This window comes from Chelonia mydas, chromosome 8 (assembly GCF_015237465.2).
Source record: "Chelonia mydas isolate rCheMyd1 chromosome 8, rCheMyd1.pri.v2, whole genome shotgun sequence".
Classification (NCBI taxonomy): Eukaryota; Metazoa; Chordata; order Testudines; family Cheloniidae; genus Chelonia; species Chelonia mydas.
In genome coordinates, this window is record NC_057854.1 from 75,101,515 (window position 1) to 75,125,287 (window position 23,773).

General features: G+C 43.6%; 1 protein-coding gene across 5 annotated transcripts in view; it reads right to left on the minus strand.

Annotated features, from left to right (window-relative positions):
• LRRC8D (leucine rich repeat containing 8 VRAC subunit D) overlaps nt 1–23,773 on the minus strand; it is a 91,303-nt gene that overhangs the window by 9,591 nt on the left and 57,939 nt on the right. Inside the window, exon 4 of one of the 5 annotated variants that reach the window (XR_005226460.1) lies at nt 17,134–17,872. The exons of the other annotated variants lie outside the window; for them this stretch is intronic. The gene's annotated coding sequence lies outside the window, so the exon portion shown is untranslated. Of the gene's footprint in view, nt 1–17,133; nt 17,873–23,773 lie in introns of those variants that run through there. 5 annotated transcript variants of the gene reach the window in all.

Sequence of the window (23,773 nt, forward strand, 5' to 3'; positions counted from 1 at the left end):
AGGCTAGCGAAGATCAGAAGGCGAAAAAAAAGCAGTCGCGATGAAATGTTCTCTGAGCTCATGCAGCCCTCCCACACTGAAAGAGCCCAGCAGAATGCGTGGAGGCAGACAACGTTAGAGTCCAGGAAAGCACAATATGAACGCGAGGACAGGTGGCTGGTGGAAGATAAGTGGCTGGCTGAAGATGATAGGTGGCGTCAGCTTGCTGACAGAAGGCAGGAGTCAATGCTGAGGCTACTGGAGGATCAAACTGATATGCTCCGGCGTATGGTTGAGATGCAGGAAAGACAGCATGAGCACAGACCGCCGCTACAGCCCCTGTGTAACCAACCACCCTCCTCCCCAAGTTCCATAGCCTCCTCACCCATACTCCCAAGAATGCAGTGGGGGGCCTCCGGGCACCCAACCACTCCACCCCAGAGGACTGCCCAAGCAACAGAAAGCTGGCATTCAATAAGTTTTAAAGTGCAGTGTGGCCTTGTCCTTCCCTCCTCCACCACCCCTCCCGGGCTACCTTGGCAGTTATCCCCCCTATTTGTGTGATGAATTAATAAAGAATGCATGAATTTGAAGCAACAATGACTTTATTGCCTCTGCAAGCAGTGATCAAAGGGGGAGGGGAGGGAAGGGTGGTTAGCTTACAGGGAAGTAGAGTGAACCAAGGAGTGGGGGTTTTCATCAAGGAGAAACAAACAGAACTTTCACACCATAGCCTGGCCAGTCATGAAACTGGTTTTCAAAGCTTCTCTGATGTGCACCGCGCCCTCCTGTACTCTTCTAACTGCCCTGGTTTCTGGCTGCGCGTAATCAGCGGCCAGGCGATTTGCCTCAACCTCCCAGCCCACAATAAACATCTCCCCCTTACTCTCACAGATATTGTGGAGCGCACAGCAAGCAGTAATAACAGTGGGAATATTGGTTTCGCTGAGGTCTAACCGAGTCAGTAAACTGTGCCAGCGTGCTTTTAAAGGTCCAAATGCTCATTCTACCACCATTCTGCACTTGCTCAGCCTATAATTGAACAGCTCCTTACTACTGTCCAGGCTGCCTGTGTATGGCTTCATGAGCCATGGCATTAAGGGGTAGGCTGGGTCCCCAAGGATAACTGTAGGCATTTCAATATCCCCAACCATTATTTTCTGGTCTGGGAAGAAAGTCCCTTGCTGCAACTGTTGAAACAGACCAGAGTTCCTGAAGATGCGAGCGTCATGTACCTTTCCCTGCCATCCCACGTTGATGTTGCTGAAACGTCCCTTGTGATCCACCAGTGCTTGCAACACCATTGAAAAGTATCCCTTTGGTTTATGTACTCAATGCCTTCGTGCTCCGCTGCCAAGATAGGGATATGGGTTCCGTCTATCACCCCACCACTGTTAGGGAATCCCATTGCAGCAAAGCCATCCACTATGACCTGCACATTTCCCAGAGTCACTACCCTTGGTAGCAGCAGCTCAGTGATTGCACTGGCTACTTGGATCACAGCAGCCCCCACAGTAGATTTGCCCACTCCAAATTGATTCCCGACTGACCAGTAGCTGTCTGGCACTGCAAGCTTCCACAGGGCTATCGCCACTCGCTTGTGAACTGTGAGGGCTGCTCTCATCTTGGTATTCTGGCACTTCAGAGCAGGGGAAAGCAAGTCACAAAGTTCCATGAAAGTGCGCTTATGCATGCGAAAGTTTCGCAGCCATTGGGAATCGTCCCAGACTTGCAGCACTATGCGGTCCCACCAGTCTGTGCTTGTTTCCCAGGCCCAGAATCAGCGTTCCACAGCATGAACCTGCTCCATTACCACCATGATGTCCACATTGCCAGGGCCCATACTTTGAGAGAAGTCTGTGTCCATGTCCTCATTACTCTCCTCACCGCGCTACTGTCACCTACTCGCCTGCTTTTGCAGGTTCTGGTTCTGGTTTTGCATATGCTGCTGGATAACGCGCATGGTGTTTAGAACGGTCATAACTGCCGCAGTGATCTGAGTGGGCTCCATGCTTGCCGTGGTATGGCGTCTGCAGGAGAGCAGAGTGGCAGCGGAAGCGGCGAGAGGATGCTGATGCTGACAGCAATATGGCGCCCGCACGGAAAGGCGCGAAATGATTGTCAGCCATTGCTTTCACGGAGGGAGGAAGGGGTAGGCTGGCAGCAGATGGTGCAGTACGACTGTTAGCCGTTGTTGTCTCCTGGGTGCTCGCCAGCAGACAGTGCAGTACAACTGCTAGCTGTCATCCTCTCCTGGGTGCTCGTGATGCAACCCTGGGTTTAGCAGGCCAAGGCTCAAACCACTGAGCTATCCCTCTGCCAATATTCCAGGCAGGACTGAATCTCCATTAGACAAAACTTAAAGAAGAGAATGACCTTAGTCACTCCCACTTATGTCCAGGCGCCCCTGACAGACCTCATCGAGATCTGCCAGGAGCACCCACGTCTGCCCAGGAGCCCCCCACAGACTTCACTGAGGTCGGCCAAGAGCACCCAGGAGACGACAAGGATGGCTACAAGTCCTAATGCACCACCTGCTGCCACAAGGCAATGAGCTGCTGCTATGTAGCAACGCAGTCCCGCATCTGCCAGCACCCAGGAGACGTACGGTGATGGTGAGCTGAGGGGGCTCCATGCTTGCCATGGTATGGCATCTGCAGGGGTAACCCAGGAAAAAAGGAGTGAAACGATTATCTGCCGTTGCTTTCAAGGGGGGGGGCGGGGGGGGGGGGGCTGATGACATGTACCCAGAACCATCCGCCACAATGTTTTTTGCCTCATCAGGCATTGGGATCTCAACCCAGAATTCCAACGGGTGGCGGAGACTGCAGGAAGTGTGGGATAGCTACCCACAGTGCAGTGCTCCGGAAGTCGACACTAGCCTTGGTACTGTGGACGCACTCTGCCGACTTAATGGTCTTAAGTGGGGGGACACACAATCAACTGTATAAAATCAATTTCTAAAAAATCGACTTCTATAAATTCAACCTAATTTCGTAGTGTAGACAGAGCCTGAATCTCTCTTTGAATCATTATTTATCAGCAATGACACGTCCCAATTTAGAAAGCCATTTTCTGTGAGAATTCTCTCTTCTTCAGATAAATTATGGTTAGCTAGGTTAGGAACCTCAGTTTTGCTCTCATCTCCTCCTAAAATCTTAGGATGAACCTTCAAAGTCCTGGCAGCATGAGTGCACCAACTCCCCTTTCATTGTGAAGGTGACTTGGGAGTCTAGAATTGAAAATATTCTAATTTATTCTATTATATAGGTAGATATCAGGGCAATTTAATGATTCCTAAAAGCTCCAACCTAATCTGAGTATAATGTACCTGTACTTTTATTGAAAAGGAAAATATTCTCCATAAAGTCGTACTTTCTCTTAGATGTGATTGTAAAAAACCAAATAAATTACTTGCAGTTAAAACAATCAGAGCAGAATGAGAACTGTTGGCAATTACATATGCACAGATAGAAAGATAATACTACTACTGATCTAAATTACAGGCTTCAGATAAATCAACAACTGTAACCATTATTACATAAATTGTGTTGCCTATCCAATTAAATTCCCTTTAATTAGTTTTTGAAAAGTAAGTATTAGCACAGCCCCTAAGAGATGTGATTAACAGCTCAGGAGTTTCGTTGGCAGACCTCAGAAAGCAACTACTCAAACAAACAGTGAGTGGACATGTTGGGATATTTCTTACTGGGTCACAAATTAAATTATTCTACTTGTAAATAAGATCAGTTTAAAATCTAAAGGAATCACTGGAATAGGAAGCAGCATCTTGGTTTGCATTCTTTATCTCATTGCTTCCTGTATTCATTGATCAAAAATTCATCTGGCTGTCTCTGTACAGGCCCTATTTGATAAACCATTTCATATTTTCAATAATTTCATAGGAGGCAGGGGGGGAAACAAACAAACAAACAGAAAAACAACAACAACCCCACCCATTTTACTTTCAGGTTCCCAACAACTAAAATGAGCCCACCTGTCTTTGTACCCCTCTGAAAATGGAAAGATGACTTAATCAATGTCATTCACTGGAGTTGGTCAAATATTTCTGCCAAAACTTTTCCAACAAAAAAATCCTTGTTTGAACTAAATGAGTATTTTCCCCCACAGCTCACTCACTCTCTCACTTATTCACACACACTTTATTCTCCCCTTGTCCCCCACACCTTTTTTGGACCAGCCCTATCCATTAGTCATCACCTTCAGAAAGGTAAGACAGTCCCAATATATTTATTCTTTGCTCATATGGAAGTCTTTCCATGCCTCTCTGATCATTGCCACTGCTGTTCTCTAGAGCTTTTCTGTTTGTGCTATACCCTATAGAAGATGGGGTGACTAGAAGTGAACTTAATATAGTGGATGATGAGACTGATACTTGCAGTGTCTTACTGGTGTACGAGGTATTACAGTTGTTCCACACTTCCGCAGACAGATCTCAGAGAAGGGTATTGAGAGTACCTTCTCTTCTTCCCAAGGAACCTAATGCAAGGGGCCAGAGGATTTGATCTTTTCTCCCCTCTTGGAGAATGTGTATACAGAGAACCTGGGAGAGATTATGAGGCAGTATGGGACCCAGTGGCACCATCATACAGATGACTTTTACCTCTATGCCTCATTTTCACCAAACCTGGATTACAGGGTTACCGAACCTAGTGGAAGTTCAAATCTGGATGGGAGCAAACTTTCTGAAGTTTAACCTAGACAAGGCATAATCAATGCCAGAAGACAGATTCATTTCAGAGGAGACTGCGCCTGGAACTTTACTTGGGTGTGTAGCATCACCCTTTCCTAGCATGGTTTAAAGTCTCCTGTCACATTGGATCACTCGCTACTTCTAGTTTTTCACAGAAGCAGTGTCAACCTACCAATATCGTCTCCCATTGAAGAGAAATAGGATGGATAAATAGTTATAAGCACATGACAATTGTGCTTTGGTACCTATTCCATTCCAGTACAATTCGAAGTGCTGGAGACGATTATCTTTGTAAGTGACCTACAAATCAAAACTGATAATTCATCAAAGTGCAGATTTCTATGCTGAGTGTTCTTACTCATCAGGCCTGGGGGAGAATTCAGCACAGAAATATATATGTATATACACATTTTAAAGAACTATTTTAAATGTTTCTCAGTTCTGCTTTTTGATACTTTTTGGGTGACAGAATATATCATCATCTCACATCAAAGCCGTGAGTGAAAGAGCTGCAATGAGATTTCTGCTACTTGTGATGTCACTCACAATTCCTGCCTTTGAAACTATCTTCCTTAAGAGCCATTAGAACTTAAATTTCACAAGGTTTGGGTTTGATTGTTTTTTAAATTTTTTTTAATTCAGTCTTTTAACTTAGCATATGTTATCATTTTCATTTATTAGATATTTTAGGCTAGGCAATCTTATGAAGGATGGAATTTTGTTATTCATTTGATTTCAGTATATTTTAAAGAAATTTATTCTACAGTACTAAAATTACTATACAGCAGGGTAGGCACTTCTCTGAGACCTGCTATATTGTAAAGCATGAGATATTAATTCAGAAAAACAACTGGGGCCAAATGGACAAGGAAAATATTGGTTCAGAAAAGTTGAAGGAGAAACTCCAAACAAAGAGAAATAAAAAAATTAGGAATGAGAGTTTCACTCTAGCCTTAAAAAAAGGAAAGAAATTACACTATTGCCCTATGCCATATTTACAGCTTGTACCTGAAGATTAAAGAAGAGAAAAAGAATCATGTTAATTAATCATAACCCATTAAGTGAATCAAAAGATAACTGCACAACTATAGGGCTGGATCTTCTCACAGCATATCACTGGGTCTGAAAAATATCCTCTGTCTGGATTAGACTGTACATAAATGCCTCAAAGCCATTATCTTCCTCTTTCCATACAGCACTGAGCATGCTGATAGTGTGCAATAAATGACTACCAACTAACCCACCCTCATCTACTATTTCTTATATATGTTGGGTATGTAAACTTTGTGCTTCATTAGCTTTGTGTCAAAAATGGGATTCCTGTTTTTATAAAAAAACAATGTCAGACTATTGCTCAATATTTTTCTTAAAAAAATCCTATAAAACCCCTCTCTTCTCCCACTCAAAAGTTTTCGGTACTTCAAAATTAGACTTTTTCTGGTTATGTAACACTTTGTAACTTAACTTTCAATCCTGCTGTTTTACTGTTTACCTTCTATAATCCCTGCGTACCACCTATTTACTTAATAATTGCTTTAATGTACTGAGATATAAATCGACCATACACAGATGTGTGGTCTAATGAGTGTTGCTTATGCTTCGAGCAGTAAAATTATCTCTCACACCAGAGGGGAATGTTACAGAGCCAAAAAAAAAAAAAAAAAGTTTCCTAACATTTCTATTCATCCTGGTCCAAAACAGGCTTCAAGGGGAGCTGCAGGAGCTCAGCACCTCTCAGGTTTTGGCCCATTAGGGTTAAACTATTTAACAGTTTTCTTTTGATTTATGAACAACAATTCAGAGAGCGCCTATGAGCCTGATTCTCAGTTACACTAAAGGTCCCTTTCTGCTGGTCTAACTGTCACTGTCTCTGCCTTCTCCCCAGTCGCAGCAGCAAATCAATGGAATGTCAGGCCAGATGGGCAGCATACATCTGAAAGAGTGACCCCTTCACATGGGGAGAGCTGTACAACCAGAGGTACATGAGGCAGGGTTTCAAATAGTATTCCAATTGCAATTGCCATGTGCACACATGCCTCTGTATCTTTGGCCCCCTCCTATCCCCAGTTGGGTCATAAAAGGTGCCAAGGTAGTGGTGGGTGGGGAATAGGAATCTCAGAGTAGAAAGAAAGCACAAGCTTTGAAAAACAGGAGTATAAGGGAGCGGAAAGCCTGAGCAGAGGTCACAATGGTAGAGCTGCAGGAAGCCAATAAATGAGGTCACGAAGAACAAAGGAAAAGGTAGAGATTCAGGTTCATTAACAGGACTCTCAATAGTAGTTTCATACTAGTCAGTGTTCACTGTTCCCATTCATGCACAACCCCAACAGCTAATCAAGAGAGGGTAATAAAGAATAGAGAGGGGAGGGAGCAGAAAGCATTTCCTGTTGCAGTTGTTATAACTCCTGTGGTATATATCCACAGCATTAGCACTGTCTTTACTGCAGACTCCCATTGCTTTGTTAAATGTTATTAATTATGATAGCACCTAGAACTCCAGCCACAGGCCCCTATTATGCTGTACAAGCATAGAACAAAAGCTGGTCCTTGCCCCAAAAAGCTTACAATCTAAGTAGGAGCTTAGAGTCAGTGTTTTAAAAGCCATACATGCCTCACCACCTAGGAAAGGAGGACACACAAAATTAAGAGATATTGTTAATGGAACTAAGCCACACAATGATCTTGTGTACTGACCTTTCACCGCTGCATATCTGGAATTAAATGCTAGCTTCAGTCACCAGGAAACAAATTTGATGGATTGATTCTAATTCCTGCTCATGCACAACATGAAACATTCACAATGATCAAACTGGCACAGTTTTTAGTGTCTACCAAATAAGTATCCTAGAATAGTGTTTTCTCAACCTTTTTGATACCAGGAACTGGCTTGCTACCTTCCTAAACTGTGTCAGGGAGATCTCAGGGACCATCGCCCAACCTACACAAGAACAATACTTGGTGCTGCAGGTCAAGACTGACAGTGCCCCAGAGCTATGCACAAACAGCTTCAGACTAGTGCTAAAATGTCCGTCATTTACATGAGTACCAGATTAACTCACATTTTACAAGAGAAAAAGATCCGAGCAGAGAGAATAGAAGTAGCATTGATTTCAGGTAAAATGACAGCATCACAAGTGACCGTGTGTTTCTTATGCAGTAATTAGTAGCTTGACACTATCTATAATTAGACTATATTGAGATTGTGGATAGACAGAGTACGTCTACACTGCACAGCACTGACAGTGGGATGTAGGGTATGTATAGCCACAGTGAAAAGCAGGCTGCATCCACACTACATTGTGTAGCTACACGCGGCAGTGAAAAGCTCTAGTGGGGGAGCCAGTGGGACACCACATTGCTAAAAATAGCAGTGCAGACAGGAGAAGACCTGCTTGGGTGTGTAGAGAGCTGTGAAGAGTCCATAAAGATTCAGGTGCATGTTTACCTCTGGTAAGACCATTTACATTACTATTTATGCCTGTGCTAGGGGGACGTGCAGGGTATGTATGCGACAGGCCACCATAAGGAGTGTGCAGTGCACATATACCCAAAGTTCACATCCCATTCCAGAGAATTTTTAAGATATGCCAGCACAGGCACCAACTCTTCCTGGCGCTGGTGGGTGCTCGACCCCCCGCAGCCCCGCCCCACCCCGACCCCCACGCCTGCCCTGCCCCCATTCCAACCCCTTCCCCAAAGTCCCCACCCCAACTCCGCCCCCTCCCTGACCCTATTGGACTCCTTCCCCAAATCTCTGCCCCTGCCTCTTCCCTGAGCGCGCCGCGTCCCTGCTTCTCCTCCTCCCTCCCAGCGCTTGCCGCCACAAAACAGCAGTTTTGCGGCGGCAAGCGCTGGGAGTGAGTAGGAGAAGCAGAGGCGGAGGTGAGCTGGGGCAGGGAGCTGCCATTGAGTGCAGAGCACCCACCAATGTTTCCCTGTGGGTGCTCCAGCCCCGGAGTACCCATGGAGTTGACACCTATGTATGCCACAACCAGTAATATTGATAAAGATACAGAATGGATTTGTGTACACAAGACCGACAGAAAATATGGCAAAACAACTTCTTGTTAATTACCCGGGTAAAGGCACCACTAAATACAATTGCTCTTCGTTTAACCTGGACTGATTGGGCATATTATATGATCACGTAAGGTTATGGCAGTCTATAATCCATGTATGTGGGTTGAGAGGCGGGCAATATTTAAATATTTCATCCATTTCCAAAATGCACTATTTCTCTCTCTCCTTTTGACAGTGAAATTTCTGCAGGGTGGGTCCCCCCATCTGTCCATCCCCGCTTTGATGAGCAGAGCAACAGATTGTAAACATCATACATACAGCCTGCTGCCTCGCCAAGAACAGCTATGTCTTTGGTTTCCAGTGAAGTGCCTGTGGTTCTACATAAGCACCATTTTCCTTCGTTTGTTTCTCCACCATTAAAACAGAGGTTCATTTAAAGAAACTGTAGGATAAAGAAACTCCTCCCTCCCTTGTAATCACTTTAGACATCTAAAAAACACTGAAGCCCCTAGGATATTTAGGACCTTAATCCCTGATGTGTTTGCTGAATTTACTTTTATTTTCAGCCCATGTGGTCATGACAGCCCAATAGCTGGAAAAGTCTTTGTGACCTCTCTCCTCTATTCAAAACATGTGTGTGTATGAATGCAGAGACTGGAAGATCCAGTCAGTAGCAGATACCTCTGATCTCATCCCTGCCTGCCCTTATCATACAAGGAAGCTATCCAGATCATGGCCTATGTCAAATAGTGGGTGCAGATCACTGTTGCCCCTCCCCACACTCTGCTGAACATCACTGGTTTTACTGCCAGAGGACCCTCTGAATCCAGACTTCTTTTTTTTGGGGGGGGGAGGAGGGGAAGGGGGAAGCTGTTTTTGTATTTAAACTTAGTAGATTTATTCTCTTACAAATATAACATGTTCTTTCTAGCAGACATTGACCCAGCACAATAACTGTTGGGTGCACTAGGTGTGGTTTATTCTCAGTACTCATGAATAAATAAAATACACCCACACTATACATATGCCTAGAGACTGTATTTTTATCTTGGGATTCTGCTGACATGCACAGACCATTAACTGTGTTTTATGATATATATCTTCAAAAACCTGCACAAAATGATGAAGTAAAACAACACGAAGAAAACTGCTCTGACAGACTTGTTCTCTTCTAGGTCTGCAGCCTCCTTGCTCACTAAACCCTGCTTTAAAAAGCAACTCCCTTATCCCCGCCAATAAGTTTCACAAGTGCCCATCACACCACAATTGGTGCTGGCAAATGAACCAATCAGAACACAGGTAATGGTGATCTTATACTACAGAAGTAACATTAGCATTCAGAGTATTTTCCTCAGTGATTTTTCAACTTTCTGATTCAGTGGGATCCCAAGTTAAAGTCAGTAGTGGCAGCAGTAAATCTTTATATTATGGTTTTGCCCAAAGGCCCTAATTGGGATTATGGCTTTATTATGATGGGTGAGGCACAAACCAGACAATTCCTGCTCTAGAGCTCTAACAATCTAAAAATGATCATTTGTTAGGCATTGCTGCTGTTTGCTGCTGTTCAAGACAAAAGGACAGACAGGATTTATCACAGACTACAACAGAAAAAAAGCTCTGGGATAACATATTGTATGCTTAATCACTCTAATTCATCCTTCCTCTTGGCAGTCATCTTTGAAAAGGGTTAGCAAAGTGTCTTTGTAAATCCCTTTACAGTACAACATTCCTATATGCTTAGCCACATTCTTTCCACTGCTTTTAGAATGATACTATCTCAAAAATAAGGCACATGGAAACAAACAAACTCTACCTTCTTTAAAACTACCTTTTCTAGTCAAGTTTGTTTTAACAGAGTTAATGAAGCATTCTAAATATTTGCTTTAGTTCAGACCATGAAGAAATAAGACACATGGATGCAGGGAGAAAAAATCTTATTTAATCTCACTTCCAGACAGACTCTCATTCCCCCTAGCATTAAACCCAGTTTGATGCTCTACTCAGCAGTCACTGAAAAATAGGAAACTCATGCCTGTAGAATTTCCCCATTGGCACTGCTAGATTTGTTCCAGATTCTTATTGCCAGAGTCATGATTATCAGAGCCCTAACTTGATGCACTAAAAAAACCTTTCCAAGAGGCATTGTCAGAGGTACCCACTATTGCTCCATTTCATTGTCTGGATTTTACAACCAATATTGAGACTATTTAGTTAGCCAGGCAAAGAATCAATTCAGAGACAGAACATTTACTTTTTCCCCAGGCACTTCCACGCCCCACTCATCCAATAACATGTTTTCCATTTGAATTTGTTCCTGCAAGTCCTTTCCACACCATTTAAGACAGCAGAATAATAGTTTCCCAACTTCTCCAGCGACATAAAGAAGATCTGTCCCTCTCTTTGGAGGAAAACAAATTAAATCAGTTTTTTGTTTCAACATGTAACCAAAAGAAATATAATCTTCATACATAAAAACAAGCTAAAGTAAGACTACCAAAAGTGTTTCTATTTTCTTTATAATCTCCAAGTTAAAAAAAAATAATAGACATGAGATGATAATGCAGCAATATCTGAACAACTGGGACAAGATAGATTACTTTCTTTAGAACCTATTTTCTAGCTTTGTCTCCCATGGAGTGTCATTTTGCCAACATGCTCAAATTTTTAAAGGGAAATAAGATACATAAACATATAAGTCTTGACAAAGTACATTGATAAAATGCCACAAATTTCACTGCCACAGCTCTTATTCTGCCGTCAACTATAGGTATTGAGAAAGGCTTCAGAAAGAGATGAGATCTTATGCTCAAATGTATTTGTGGGCTAACACAACAGGACAATGTTAAGATCTGAGACTTAGCCTTCACTTGAATTTTCCTTTTTTTCTTTAATGTTATTTTAGTTATGTTTCTGTATCTGAATTTATTTTGGGCCAAATTATTGCCTGTCTCAGACGTGAATGCAGGTGAATAAGGGGCATAAAGTTAATAGATTATAAGGCCAGATCATCTAGACTAATCTTCTGCATAACACAGGCCATAGGACTTCATTGAATTAGCTCCTCTTTGAACAAGAGCATCTCTTTTAGAAAAAAGAAAAGGAGTACTTGTGGCACCTTAGAGACTAACCAATTTATCTGAGCATAAGCTTTCGTGAGCTACAGCTCACTTCATCGGATGCATACTGTGAAAAGTGTAGAAGATCTTTTTATACACACAAAGCATGAAAAAATACCTCCCACCATCCCACCCTCCTGCTGGTAATAGCTTATCTAAAGTGATGCTATTACCAGCAGGAGAGTGGGGTGGGGGGAGGTATTTTTTCATGCTTTGTGTGTATAAAAAGATCTTCTACACTTTCCACAGTATGCATCCGATGAAGTGAGCTGTAGCTCACGAAAGCTCATGCTCAAATAAACTGGTTAGTCTCTAAGGTGCCACAAGTACTCCTTTTCTTTTTGCGAATACAGACTAACACGGCTGTTACTCTGAAACCTGTCTTTTAGAAAAACATCCCATCTTTATTTTAAAATTTCTAATGATGGAGAATCCACTACAACACTTGGTAAATTGTTCCAATTGTTAATTGCCCTCACTGTTAAAGACTTGCACCTTATTTCTGGTCAGAATTAGTTTAGCTTCAATTTCCAGCCACTGGATCTTTTTATACCTTTGTTTGTAAGACTGAAGAGTCCCCTATTATCAAACTCTTGCTCCCCAAGTAGGTATCATTACAGACAGTGATCAAGTCACACCTTCACTTTTTCTTTGTTAAACTAAACAGATTTTGCTCCTGGAGAGTATCACTATACGGCATGTTTTCCCAAATCTTAAATCATTCTTGTGGCTTTTCTCTGACCCCTTAACTTGCTTGCACCAGCTACCTACATCCTAGGTAACAGTGTAGGGAAGAGAGAAACCTCTTCTGGGCTGCTATGTTTCCCCCCCTCTACAAGTGGGAAGAGCCTTACTACAACCCCTCAATGCTACTGTAGCTATACCAGGTATAGTCCTTACACGGGGTACTCTTCCTCCCTTCCCACCCTCACCCCCCCTTGGAACAAGACGGAATATCAAAGGCACGCTGTGATTCTAAGAGTAGCAACCCTGGAAGCTATTGCAAAATTAATTTGAAAGTTATGCCAAGCTCTTGACACCTCCCCCTCCCCCTGTGCCAAAAAAAATAAAGGGGGGATGGATACAAAGTATCAACCTATGTCACAATATAACATCCTATTTCAATCTAGGATACATCGATTTACTTATAAATTAGACTGTCACCTTTTTCGTATGGAGCTAATCTAGAATTCATATTAAGACAGCTAACCAATACATCAATTACTTTCTTATATTACTGTTAGCACAGATGCACAATTTGAACTAGTGCTTGCAAATGTGGGTACACAAAGCTTTTTTACATGATTAAATTCCTACATACATGATTAAATTCCGATAGACCTTCATTTTAAAAGTTTGTCATGATCTAGCAAGACAAACCAAAACAATGACAAAATAGTCTGATTAACTGAAATTTTGCAACAGCTCCTCTCTCTGTGGCTGAGAACTTGCACACCAAATTATGACTCAAGCAAATTTTTATAGCAGCAGATTTATCAAACCCCAGAAAGCAATACCTGGTATAATCTCTAGACTCAGGAGAGCAAGAGAGCAACACTGATCTAATTCTACACTACCCAATGCCTAGTTACATCACCACTGTCTTATTTACTTGAAAATAAAGTCACCAAACTGTTTTGTATGATCAAGATCTGGTGAGATTATTTATCCAAGTCTTTATCTGGGTAACGATTTAAGTGGTGTTTCTTACTGTGAAGTTCTACTCACAACATAACTTGGTAAAAGTAACAGTGGAATTTCCCATTTTATTGTGTTTCATTATTTCCATATACATGCATAGTTTATAAGTAAAAATTTTTTTTCTAACTGCCAGCCCTTTAAACTCTCCCTAGGATCTGAAAGTCAAGCTGGTTGCTTTCCGTACGCATCTTCACCAATAATAAAGGGTCATTGGCTAAATCAGACCCTCAACTGACACCTGTGCAATCTCATCTTGCTTGGGATTTGCACAGGTGTAACTGATTGGAACTTAATAAACAGATTTGCTGGTAATGCAAGAAAACTAACGGAATCCAGCTCTTAACTGTGTTGGCTCTGCAGAGGCAACAGTAAAGACTCATTTTGATCACTAAAGTGAGAAGATGAGAATGTTTACATACAAAGAGCAAATATGAGTAATCGAGTGGCTTTAAAAAAATCACAACACTTTAATGAAGGTAAAGTCCAGGAGGATTAGATAGTGGAATCACATTCATACAAATAAAAGCAAATAATGCAATTTTTGTTTAACTAATAAAAACTCTTTACTGCCTACAGTGAATAAACTAACTCACTTGATGATCAGGCTCTCATGATGAAAGCCAGTTTCCAGTCACACAAAACTAAGTCTTCCTAATGATTCGCTTGTTATACCTGATTGTGATTTGAAAAGAGAACCAGGATTAATATTTTTTCAATATAATTTATTATAAATCAAAATTAAAGCAATGTAGTGTTCCAAAAGCTTATCAGGGACAGTGTAAACAAACTGATATGGATAATGGAAGAAGCTTCAACTGTAACAATCAGATTAAGAAAAAAATGTCTGTTTATTTTTTAATTCTAGGAAGGGATATAACCTCTTCTTCCCACACGCTTCAGGACATATGACAACCACTAATTGACAGCAGTGAATTAGGAATTTCCCCTTCTGGCCAGGTTATTCTGTAACTGTCCACTGCAGGGTTTCTTTAACCTTCCTCTGAAATAGGACAATGGCCAAGGTGGATCACTGGTCTGATCCAGTTCAGCAACAGCAATGTTGAGTTCCCACCCTGCTCCAAACACTCTGGATACCTTCCAAATTACTCCCGTTCTTTGGTTTGAGTTTACTGTTAAACTACACAATAACAGGACATAAACCCAAGTCTAAGCCTTCTCTCAAACTTGGCAGTGCTTAAGGTTGTTTCTACAGTGCCCCTCTGTTCCGGACCCTATTTCCTCTTCTTCACAGGAGGTAGGATTCTCTTACTGCCCCATCCCTGCCAGCAAGTGTTGGAATGCTGCAGATTAATTACTGCTTATTCACTAGGGCAGGCATGACTCCTTAAACTCCACCCTGCATAGAAAAGAGGTGGGAATACCCTTCAGAAAGGGAAGGTGATTCTGGGACAAGCTGGTCCGCAGAGTAGGAACCCTAGGCAGAGCTAAGCCTGGGGAAAAGGCTTTAGGCTGCAGTTATCCAATATTACCTTTAGAATTACCTTTGTTAATAAAATCAGGCCACAAGATGGGTGACTTTTGGACGCTACAACTAGTATGTATTTTGTGTCTGTGACCTGGCGGGAGTCCCTGTCCAGCTCCAGAGACATTTAAACACTTTTATACTCCTAGGTTCAAGCTGGACTGGCTTCCAGGAGGAGTCAGCAGGAAAAAACAAAGCAAAAATCTGACACTTTATATAGGGTCTCAGCATCTGATCCTCCTTCAGAAAAGGTTCAGCCATAAGAACCTGAACACCCTTTTACTCTGGCATAGACCACTGTGATGGGGTTTGGGGTGCAATCCACACCAGGAGGGGTTGAGTCACCATCTGCCCTGTAACCCTGGGTCCCTCACACTTTTTTGCCACTCTACTTCTCAACCTGGGATGCTCACAACCAGGGTACAAGCATGCAAGTCACTCACTCTATATACACTTTTATAATACAGTACTATTGTATTCAATCAGTTGATTCAGTTGCGTATCACTTGATGTTCAGTCACTTGTCTTTACAGACCAGTAAACCCTTGATATGCGTTCTTCTGAGGGTTACCCCTCAAATTAAAGTTTATTCAAGCAGTGAGAAAGGCCACACAGAGTCTGGTGGTGATGGAAGCTTCATGTTCTTTCTTCCCCCACGTTAGCTTACACACAAATTGTTGTTTCCTGCCCTCTCCTCCCACTGCTGTCTTGATGGTCTTGCTGTTTGCTGCTTATATGTAAATATGGACCGATAGGTGTCGGAACTAGCAGTGCTGGGGGTGCTGCCGCACCTCCTGGCTTGAAATGGTTTCCATCATATACAGCAGGGGCAGGCAAACTTTTTGGCCTGAGGCCACATCGGGTTTCAGAAATTGTATGGAGGGCCAGTTAAGGGAGGCTGTGCTAGGCTGTGCCCCTGCCCCCATCTGCCCCCCCCTTTGCTTCTCACCCCCTGACGGCCACCCCCCGGGACTCCTGCCCCATTCAATCCCCCCTGTTCCCTGAAGGCCCCCCCAGGACCCCTGTCCCATCCACACACACCCCCGGCTCCCTGTCCCCTGACTGCCCCCGGAACCCTTGCCCCTGACTGCCCCCCACTGCCCCATCCAACTTCCCCTCCTTCCTGAATGCCCCCCCAGGAACCCCTGCCCCCATTCAACCCCTCCCCCCCGTTCCCCACCCTCTGATAGCCCCGACCCCATCCACACCCCTGCCCCCTGCCCACCACCCTGAACTCCCCAGCCCTCTATCCAACCCCCCCGCTCCCTGCCCCCTTACAGCGCAGCACAGAGCACCGGTGGCTGGTGGCACTACAGCCACGCCGCCCAGAGCATTGCCCAGCCGCCCAGAGCATTGCCCCAGTGTAGTGTAGTAAATTGCTCTCCATGACTGCTACCAGTGGCACATTCCAATGCGGAGCAGTTTAATACATGACACTGGCAGCATGGCGCGCTGAGGCTGCAGGGGAGGGGGAACGGTGGAGGAGGGGCCGGGGGTGAGCCTCACAGGCCAGGAGCTCAGGGGCGAGGCAGGAGAGGCCTGCGGGCCGGATGTGGCCCGCGGGCTGTAGTTTGCCCACCTCTGATATACAGGGTTTACAGTTTGGTTCAATGGCTCTCAGCACCCCCACTATACAAATTGTTCCAGCACTCCTGTATGGACTTTCATTGACTTTGCCTGAAGATCAGGCTGGTCAGAGAATCAAATCCACATTCCTTTGTCAAAGGCAGTTATGTTTACTAACTTCCCTGGACATGCCTGGTTTAAACACACTTTAGTCATAATTCTAGCATATATGCATAACTCTTAATACCTAGAGCCCTGCAAATCTGTGGATATCCCTGCTTTGTATCCACGGACCATGTTTGAGGACTACAGAGGGATGCGGATCCAAAATTTATATCTAGAGCCCGGCAAATCTGCAGATATCGCTTTATATCTGTGGACCATGTTTGCGGATCACAGATCAGATGAGGATACAAATGTTGTATCCACGCAGGGCTCTAGAAATACCCACTACATAGATACATCACACAAGAATATTAATGATCAGTGAGCTATTAGTTTTCATATGCCACCCCAGAAGATACATTTTGTACAAAAATGATTACAACAGTCTGTAGGGTGTGAATACAGGGGTGTTTAGTGTCACAATGATACATCACTATTGCCCAGACACTATTGAAATTAGTCCCACAATTTGAACACCTTTTCCAAGAGCAGTAAAACAGGGCTTTACATACACTCTGCTTTGCCATTCCACAGGAATTAGGACAGGTAATAAACCCTTTGGAACAAGGCACTCAGCATTTCTAAATACTGACACAATAGAGCAGTAACTGTCAACATTGTTAAAAAAATCATTGAAACATTCAATTTAACTGAGAGACAAAGCTCAAGCAAGAGCTACCTGGGGGCTAACATTTCCATAATCTGTAACTATAGTTCACAATACGCTACAAATGAAATGAACATAGGAGTTTAGTATATTAAGATTATACAGAATTATAGGATAGAAAATTATGAAATTATTGCACTATCACAACCATATAATGCCAATTTAAGGTAACAAACTGACTTTAATCATTTGTATAGAAAAAAACTGCAATGGGTCTATGCTTTTCTTTTTCTTTTTTGGTTAGTTTTTATTGCATGGATTGCTTTAAAGCACAAATTCAAAATCCCAGCAATGTGCTCCTTGGTAGAAGCACAGAGATCACTTCTACATCTCAGCAGTCATGCTGTCTTCTAATGCATGTGTGTCATTACTTAGTTCATTGTACTTTCCCCAAATGAAGAATGAAAGCAGCAACATTTTCCCCTGTATTGTTCTATGATCTCTTTCAGTTCCTGGGACTCCTGTGGGCAGAAAAGAATGCCAAGAACTATGAATGCAGTTTATATTTGGGATTGGTCAATTAACTAAATACCCTTAACTTGTGACTTACTCTTTAATTATTTTTTCTTTTAAAAGCCTCTACTAAACAAAACATATTACCACTGTTTATCAAGTGAACTAATTAATTAAGTGCACATGCACTCTCACAGTCCAGATCAGATGCATTACAAACCATTATGCAAGCAGCAGTATATGAGGATGTATCGATGAACTGAGAAACTCATTTAACAAATACAATTTCTCTTGCACCTAGTGTTGTAGGAACCTTTTTGCCTCATATATTCTTCATGTCTCAAAATCAACACTCCTCCCTTTTCAGAACTGCGACTTGCGCCACTGTGACTGAACACACTGCAAATTACAAAGGTGCAGCATACATACTATACACTAGCTAGCCTACTCCAGGTGCCCTGCCTCCACACACAACAATTCTGGCAAATGTTGCTAGGCCAGTGTGTTGTTGCACCTCTCCCACAATCCTTAGTACAGCTCCTTGGAGCAGATGCATAGGGTCTATGGCATTGGTCCCCAAACCGGGGGGGCACTGCCCGGCGCTTGAGCTCCCAGCCGGGGAGGCTAGCCCCACCCCGCCCCGCCCCTCCTGTCCACCCTCCCCTGAAGCCACACCGCTGTGCTGGCAGCGCAGCTTGCACCCGCCCACCTCTAAGGCTTTCCAATAAGCCAGTCCTGCCACTCTGAGCAGCCTGGTAAGGGGGGTGGCGAGCAGGGGGGCGGGGTTGGATAAGGGCAGGAGGTCCCGGGGGGGCAGTCAGGAGACAGGGAGCGGTTGGATGGGGCAGAGGTTCTTCGGGGGGAGCGGTCAGGAAACAGGGAGGGTTGGATAGGCATGGGAGTCCCGGGGGGCCTGTCAGGGGGCGGAGGTGTGGATAGGGGTCAGGGCAGTCAGGAGACAGGAAGCAGGGGGGGTTGGATAGGGGATGGGGTCCCGGGAGGGGGTAGTCAGGGGACAAGGAGCGGGGGGGTTGGATAGGGAGTGGGATCCCGGGGGGGGGGGACACTGGGGCGGGGATGATGGGAGGGGGCGGTCAGGGGACAAGAATCAGGGGGCGTGATGCCGACAAGTTTGGGAACCACTGGTCTATGGTTTTAGTGTGACATTTGCACCTGTTCAGAGTTTTTGGCATGTCCTATTGGATTCTTTGGCTGGTTCTGTGAGGCATGTAGATAGGCACCTGAGTCACGAAAGGGTAGGTACTATGCCCTGCTACAGCTACACTCTCAGACTTGCAGATGTCAGGGCAGAGAGCCACCAGTCTCTCCTCAAACTCTGCTGAATCAATTGTGGGCCTGGAGTCACAGACTCCGATAACCCTGACACCTATGGGTGGTGGGCCTGAGAAACTAAGGAGCTTGAGTTTATGCTTAGTGTTCATTAATTCAATACTTATGAATTTAGTTTTGTTGCATTATTTTATGTTCTTGTTTGAGTAAAATTTGGGGTGTCAAGGAAGACTGGGGTGTCAAGGAAGAGTTGGAGAAGTAGGGGACCAACCAGCATGTACATCTACCAAGAACCAGGCCAGCTCCTCTCATGCCACCATACCGTAGGCTTGACAGGTGTTGCAACTTTGAAATACCACTGAAGGGCAAGCAGAAGGACTGTAGAGTTGCAATGCTGCAATGAGTCCCAGCGCTACCATGGAGCTTGCATTTCATGTCCATACAGGCAACTCAAATGTGCAGGAAGCCCCAGGGCGGGATGCAATAGGGCTTAGCTTTGCTTATTGCAGTGGCAGCATGATTGCTTTTACACCACTGCAAGTAAATGTTATGCAGTGTTGCTATGGTAATGCCAAATGCTCTAGGGTAGACAGGGCCTTTCAAGGTGCATCTACAAAGGAAAATTAGGGTTTCTGCACCAGTGTTACCAATGTTGTAAACTGTAGGATAAACATGGTGCAGGCACTGTTACCACCATGTTCTCTAATCCAGTTCAGAGAGCCATAAAGCCCCTATCATGTGTACATTAAGATTCTATCCCTCACTCTACAGCTGTCTGTTGTGGAGTAGAGAAGACACACACACACACAAAACCTGGGTTATTTAGCGAAATGCAGCACACACAGCAATTCCTATTAATAAGGTTACCTAACAACTTCCATAGCAACCTTCCGTTTTTAGTAGGTTCTAACGTTGTCAAACAGTAACTTTTGGATCTGAAATTTTCCTTCCTCATCTGTGCCTCAGGTTGAATTTTTTGAAAGTTTGATTAAATATAGTTTAGCAATTTTGGAGAACTGAGTCAGAAAAGGAAAACAAAGCCAGTCTTGTTAGTGTTCCAAGGGGATGGGGAACAGGGGGCTGTTGGATAGGGCAGAGGTTCGGGGGGGAGGGGCAGTTGGGGGGGGGAGGCTGTTAGATAGGGGGTGGGGTCTCAGGCGGTGGTTAGGGGTGGGGATCCCAGGAAGGGGCGGTCAGGGGATAGGGAGCAGGGGGGGTTGGATGGGTCGGAGGTTCTGAGGGAGACAGTCAGGGGGCGGGAAGTGGGAAGGGGCGGATAGGGGGTAGGGGCCAGGCTGTTTGGGGAGGCACAGCCTTCCCTACCCGCCCTCCATACAGTTTTGCATCCTGAAGTGGCCCTCGGGCCAAAAAGTTTGCCAACCCCTGCTCTAACAAATCAAGCTAGCCAAGAAGAAAAAGAAACCTTCTACAAACGACTCCAGAACACAGTAAACAAAGTCCTGAATAAGGATGTCCCCCTAGCAATTGGACACATGAACACTGAAGTGGGGAGCAATAATATTGACAGGGAAGTAATTAGGGGGAAGGCCTCAGTGACATAAAAGGAAATGGTGAAATCATTGCTGATTTTTGTAGAATGAATGATCCGGTCATTAGAGGTACTATTTTCCATCACCGGACTATTCACAAGGCAACTTGGAGGTCCCCAAATGAATCATATTACAATTTCACACAAATGGAGAACAATTTTAGAAGATGCACTGTTGTGATAATTGGGCCTACAAATTTACCACACTTGTGAGCTGGACTGTAAGAAGTGTAAGTTTGTAAAATGTCACAATAACCTGTAACAATAAATGCTGACAGGAAAAGGTGCAAAAAGAGACAAAAACTGAATTAGTCCAAACAAAAACGCCAACTGATACAACTCAATACAACTGTGTTAATAGAGCCCTGTGTGGATAAAAAATTTGTATCCGTATCCGATCTGCAAAAATGGTTTGTGGATATCTGCGGATTTGCAGGGCTCTATGTCTTAAGATCATGCTTGGTAAATAAGAGAATTGTGGAACTGGAAGTCAATGAAACAAAATTGGTGTGATGAAAATTTGGCCTCACTGGTGGACAAAATGATGAAGGGATCCACTGTTCCACCCACCACTCTTAAAAAAAAAAAAAAAAAAAAGATTTTGGAGGGGAAAGCTGGCTATGCTACATTGACTGACTGAAAGGGGAAGGAGCAAGCTTCACTCTCAGGGCTTCCACCCCCACCATGTCCCGGAACCCCAGACCTTCTTCATCCTAATCTTGAAAGACATCCTGACCAGACTAGGCCAGAGAGATGGAGCCAGATGACATCACCATCTCCAGCGGCTTCGACTAAATCCCAAACACTACCTAGGATGTGAGACTTCATCCCACCCCCCCCACCTTGTGTCCTTTCCCTTCCCCACCCTATTTCTTTTCTTTCCTATCTCTCTCCTTTAGCCTTCTGTTTAATAAGAGTCTGGCTTAGCCATCCAAGTGTTACATATTTTGTAACACTGCTGTGAACCTGTGACCAGAGAGGAAACTAAAAGCAATGACCTAAACAGCTGGTTGCTACTACAAGTTTGACAGGTCTCAAGAGTAACTGATAAGACCATGCACCATACTTGTTCTTTTCTATCAGTGAGATTGCAGAGACAGAAGCTGCATTTTCTATCTTTACTATTCTTTTCTCTCCTCTTTTGTGTTTGTCTTGTTTTGTCTTCTTCGGAAATGGGATAAGACATTCACAACCGCAACAATAACAATTCCAGCTCATCTCAACTAACTTCTTCTCTTTTCCCCAAAAAGGACAGTTATTGCCATCTCTGATATGGCCTAAAAGACTGTCAAACAAGGGAGTTTTTTTCCTTCTAAAAACTCTCCTGCTAAAGGGAACAAGGGATGTTGCTAAAATGAAAGTCTTACTTAATATTTTACATTTCAAATGCTCTGTTTTTTCTTCTTTTGTGTATCTTTACTAAAAGGTGAAATGTATAATGATTTGTTTGCCATGGTACTAAGCAGGCTGAGGAACCTGTATACCAAACCCTGAACCTTGTTTAAAACTGATGGACAGATAGTGACTGGGTCATGTTAACACCTTAGACTCGTTAGGCCCATATAGTCTATCTAAATTAATACAACAGTACGTAGCAGGAATGGGGTTGAAGTGGGAATGGACCATACATTAGTGGTAGCTAAATTGAGAATAAAAATAAGAACAAAGTAAAGAGAGAACTGGACAGAGACATCTGCACATTATAACATTGCCAGGCTAGAACAGACACCACTAGTATTTAGAATTGCACTAGCAAATAGATACCACGCACTTGAAATGAAGACAACAGAACAGCAGAAGGCAAATGGAAACATGTAAAGGAAACTTTCACCAAAACTTGCAAAGAAGTGCGGCGCTTCATGAAGAAACACCACAATGAATGGTTGTCTGAGGATACATGGCAGAAGATAGAAGATGTAAAATTAAACTGAAATTAATTCAAGCAAGAACAAGAACACAAACAGTGACTCCAGGAGGAATATACCACAAAGAACAAAGAGATCAAAAGAGTGCCAGGAAATAGAAACAAATTTTATAGGCAAAATGGCAACAGATGCACAGGTTGCCACAGCATAAATGATATGAAGACCCTGTATAACATCACTAGACAGCTGTCAGGGAGAACAAACACCAAGCATCCAAGGCAGTGAAGGTAATGTAACAATGAAAATAACAAAAACTTAAATATATGGAGGCAGGACTTTAGTCAACCCCTTAGACACAGAGGATGGAGAAGCTCTAGATGCCGAACTAGTACTGACCACTAGAAGTGGACGTAGAAGTAGAGAAGGAAGTTAATTGGTTAAAAAACGAAAAGGCACCAGATTTGGACAACATCCCAATGGAGATCCTTAATGACTTGAAGAACAAAGTAGACATTTTGACAGGCCTCTCACAAAAGATATGGGAAGAAGAAAAAATACCGAATGAGTAGAGAAAGGTCATATAGTGAAGGTACCAAAGAAAGGAGAACTCAGACAGTGCAAAAAACTGGAGAGGCATCCAACTTTAATATATTCACATGCATTATCTTAGGCAGACTAAGGAACACAGTAGATTCAAGGCTAGGGCAAAACAGGCAGGGTTCAGGCAGGAGAAATCATGCACAGATCAAATTATAACCCTGTGTATCATCACAGTACCATCAATCCAATGGCAGTCCCTGATATACATGAATTTCATAGATTTCCAAAAGCCCTTGACACAGCCGATAGAATAGCCTTTATGAAATGCTGCAGAAATTTGTGAATATTATCCAGAACTTCTATGAAAATATGACGTCAACTAATACATAGCAACAAATTGACCACATAGCAACAAATTGACCAAGCCATTCGACATAATTACCTGCATCAGACAAGGATGTATGTCGCCCATGACCTTCCTGTTGACTGAGTATTTAGAAAGACCACAGAACAACGAAGAGGTATAACTAAGGCTGCAAGTCTGTCATGGAGGTCACAGATTCCATGACTTTCCGTGACCTCCACGACTTCTGCAGTGGCTGGTGCTGGCACAGGGGCTGCCCAACATCGTCCAGCAGGAGCAGTTTGGGTGTGTGGGAGGGGGC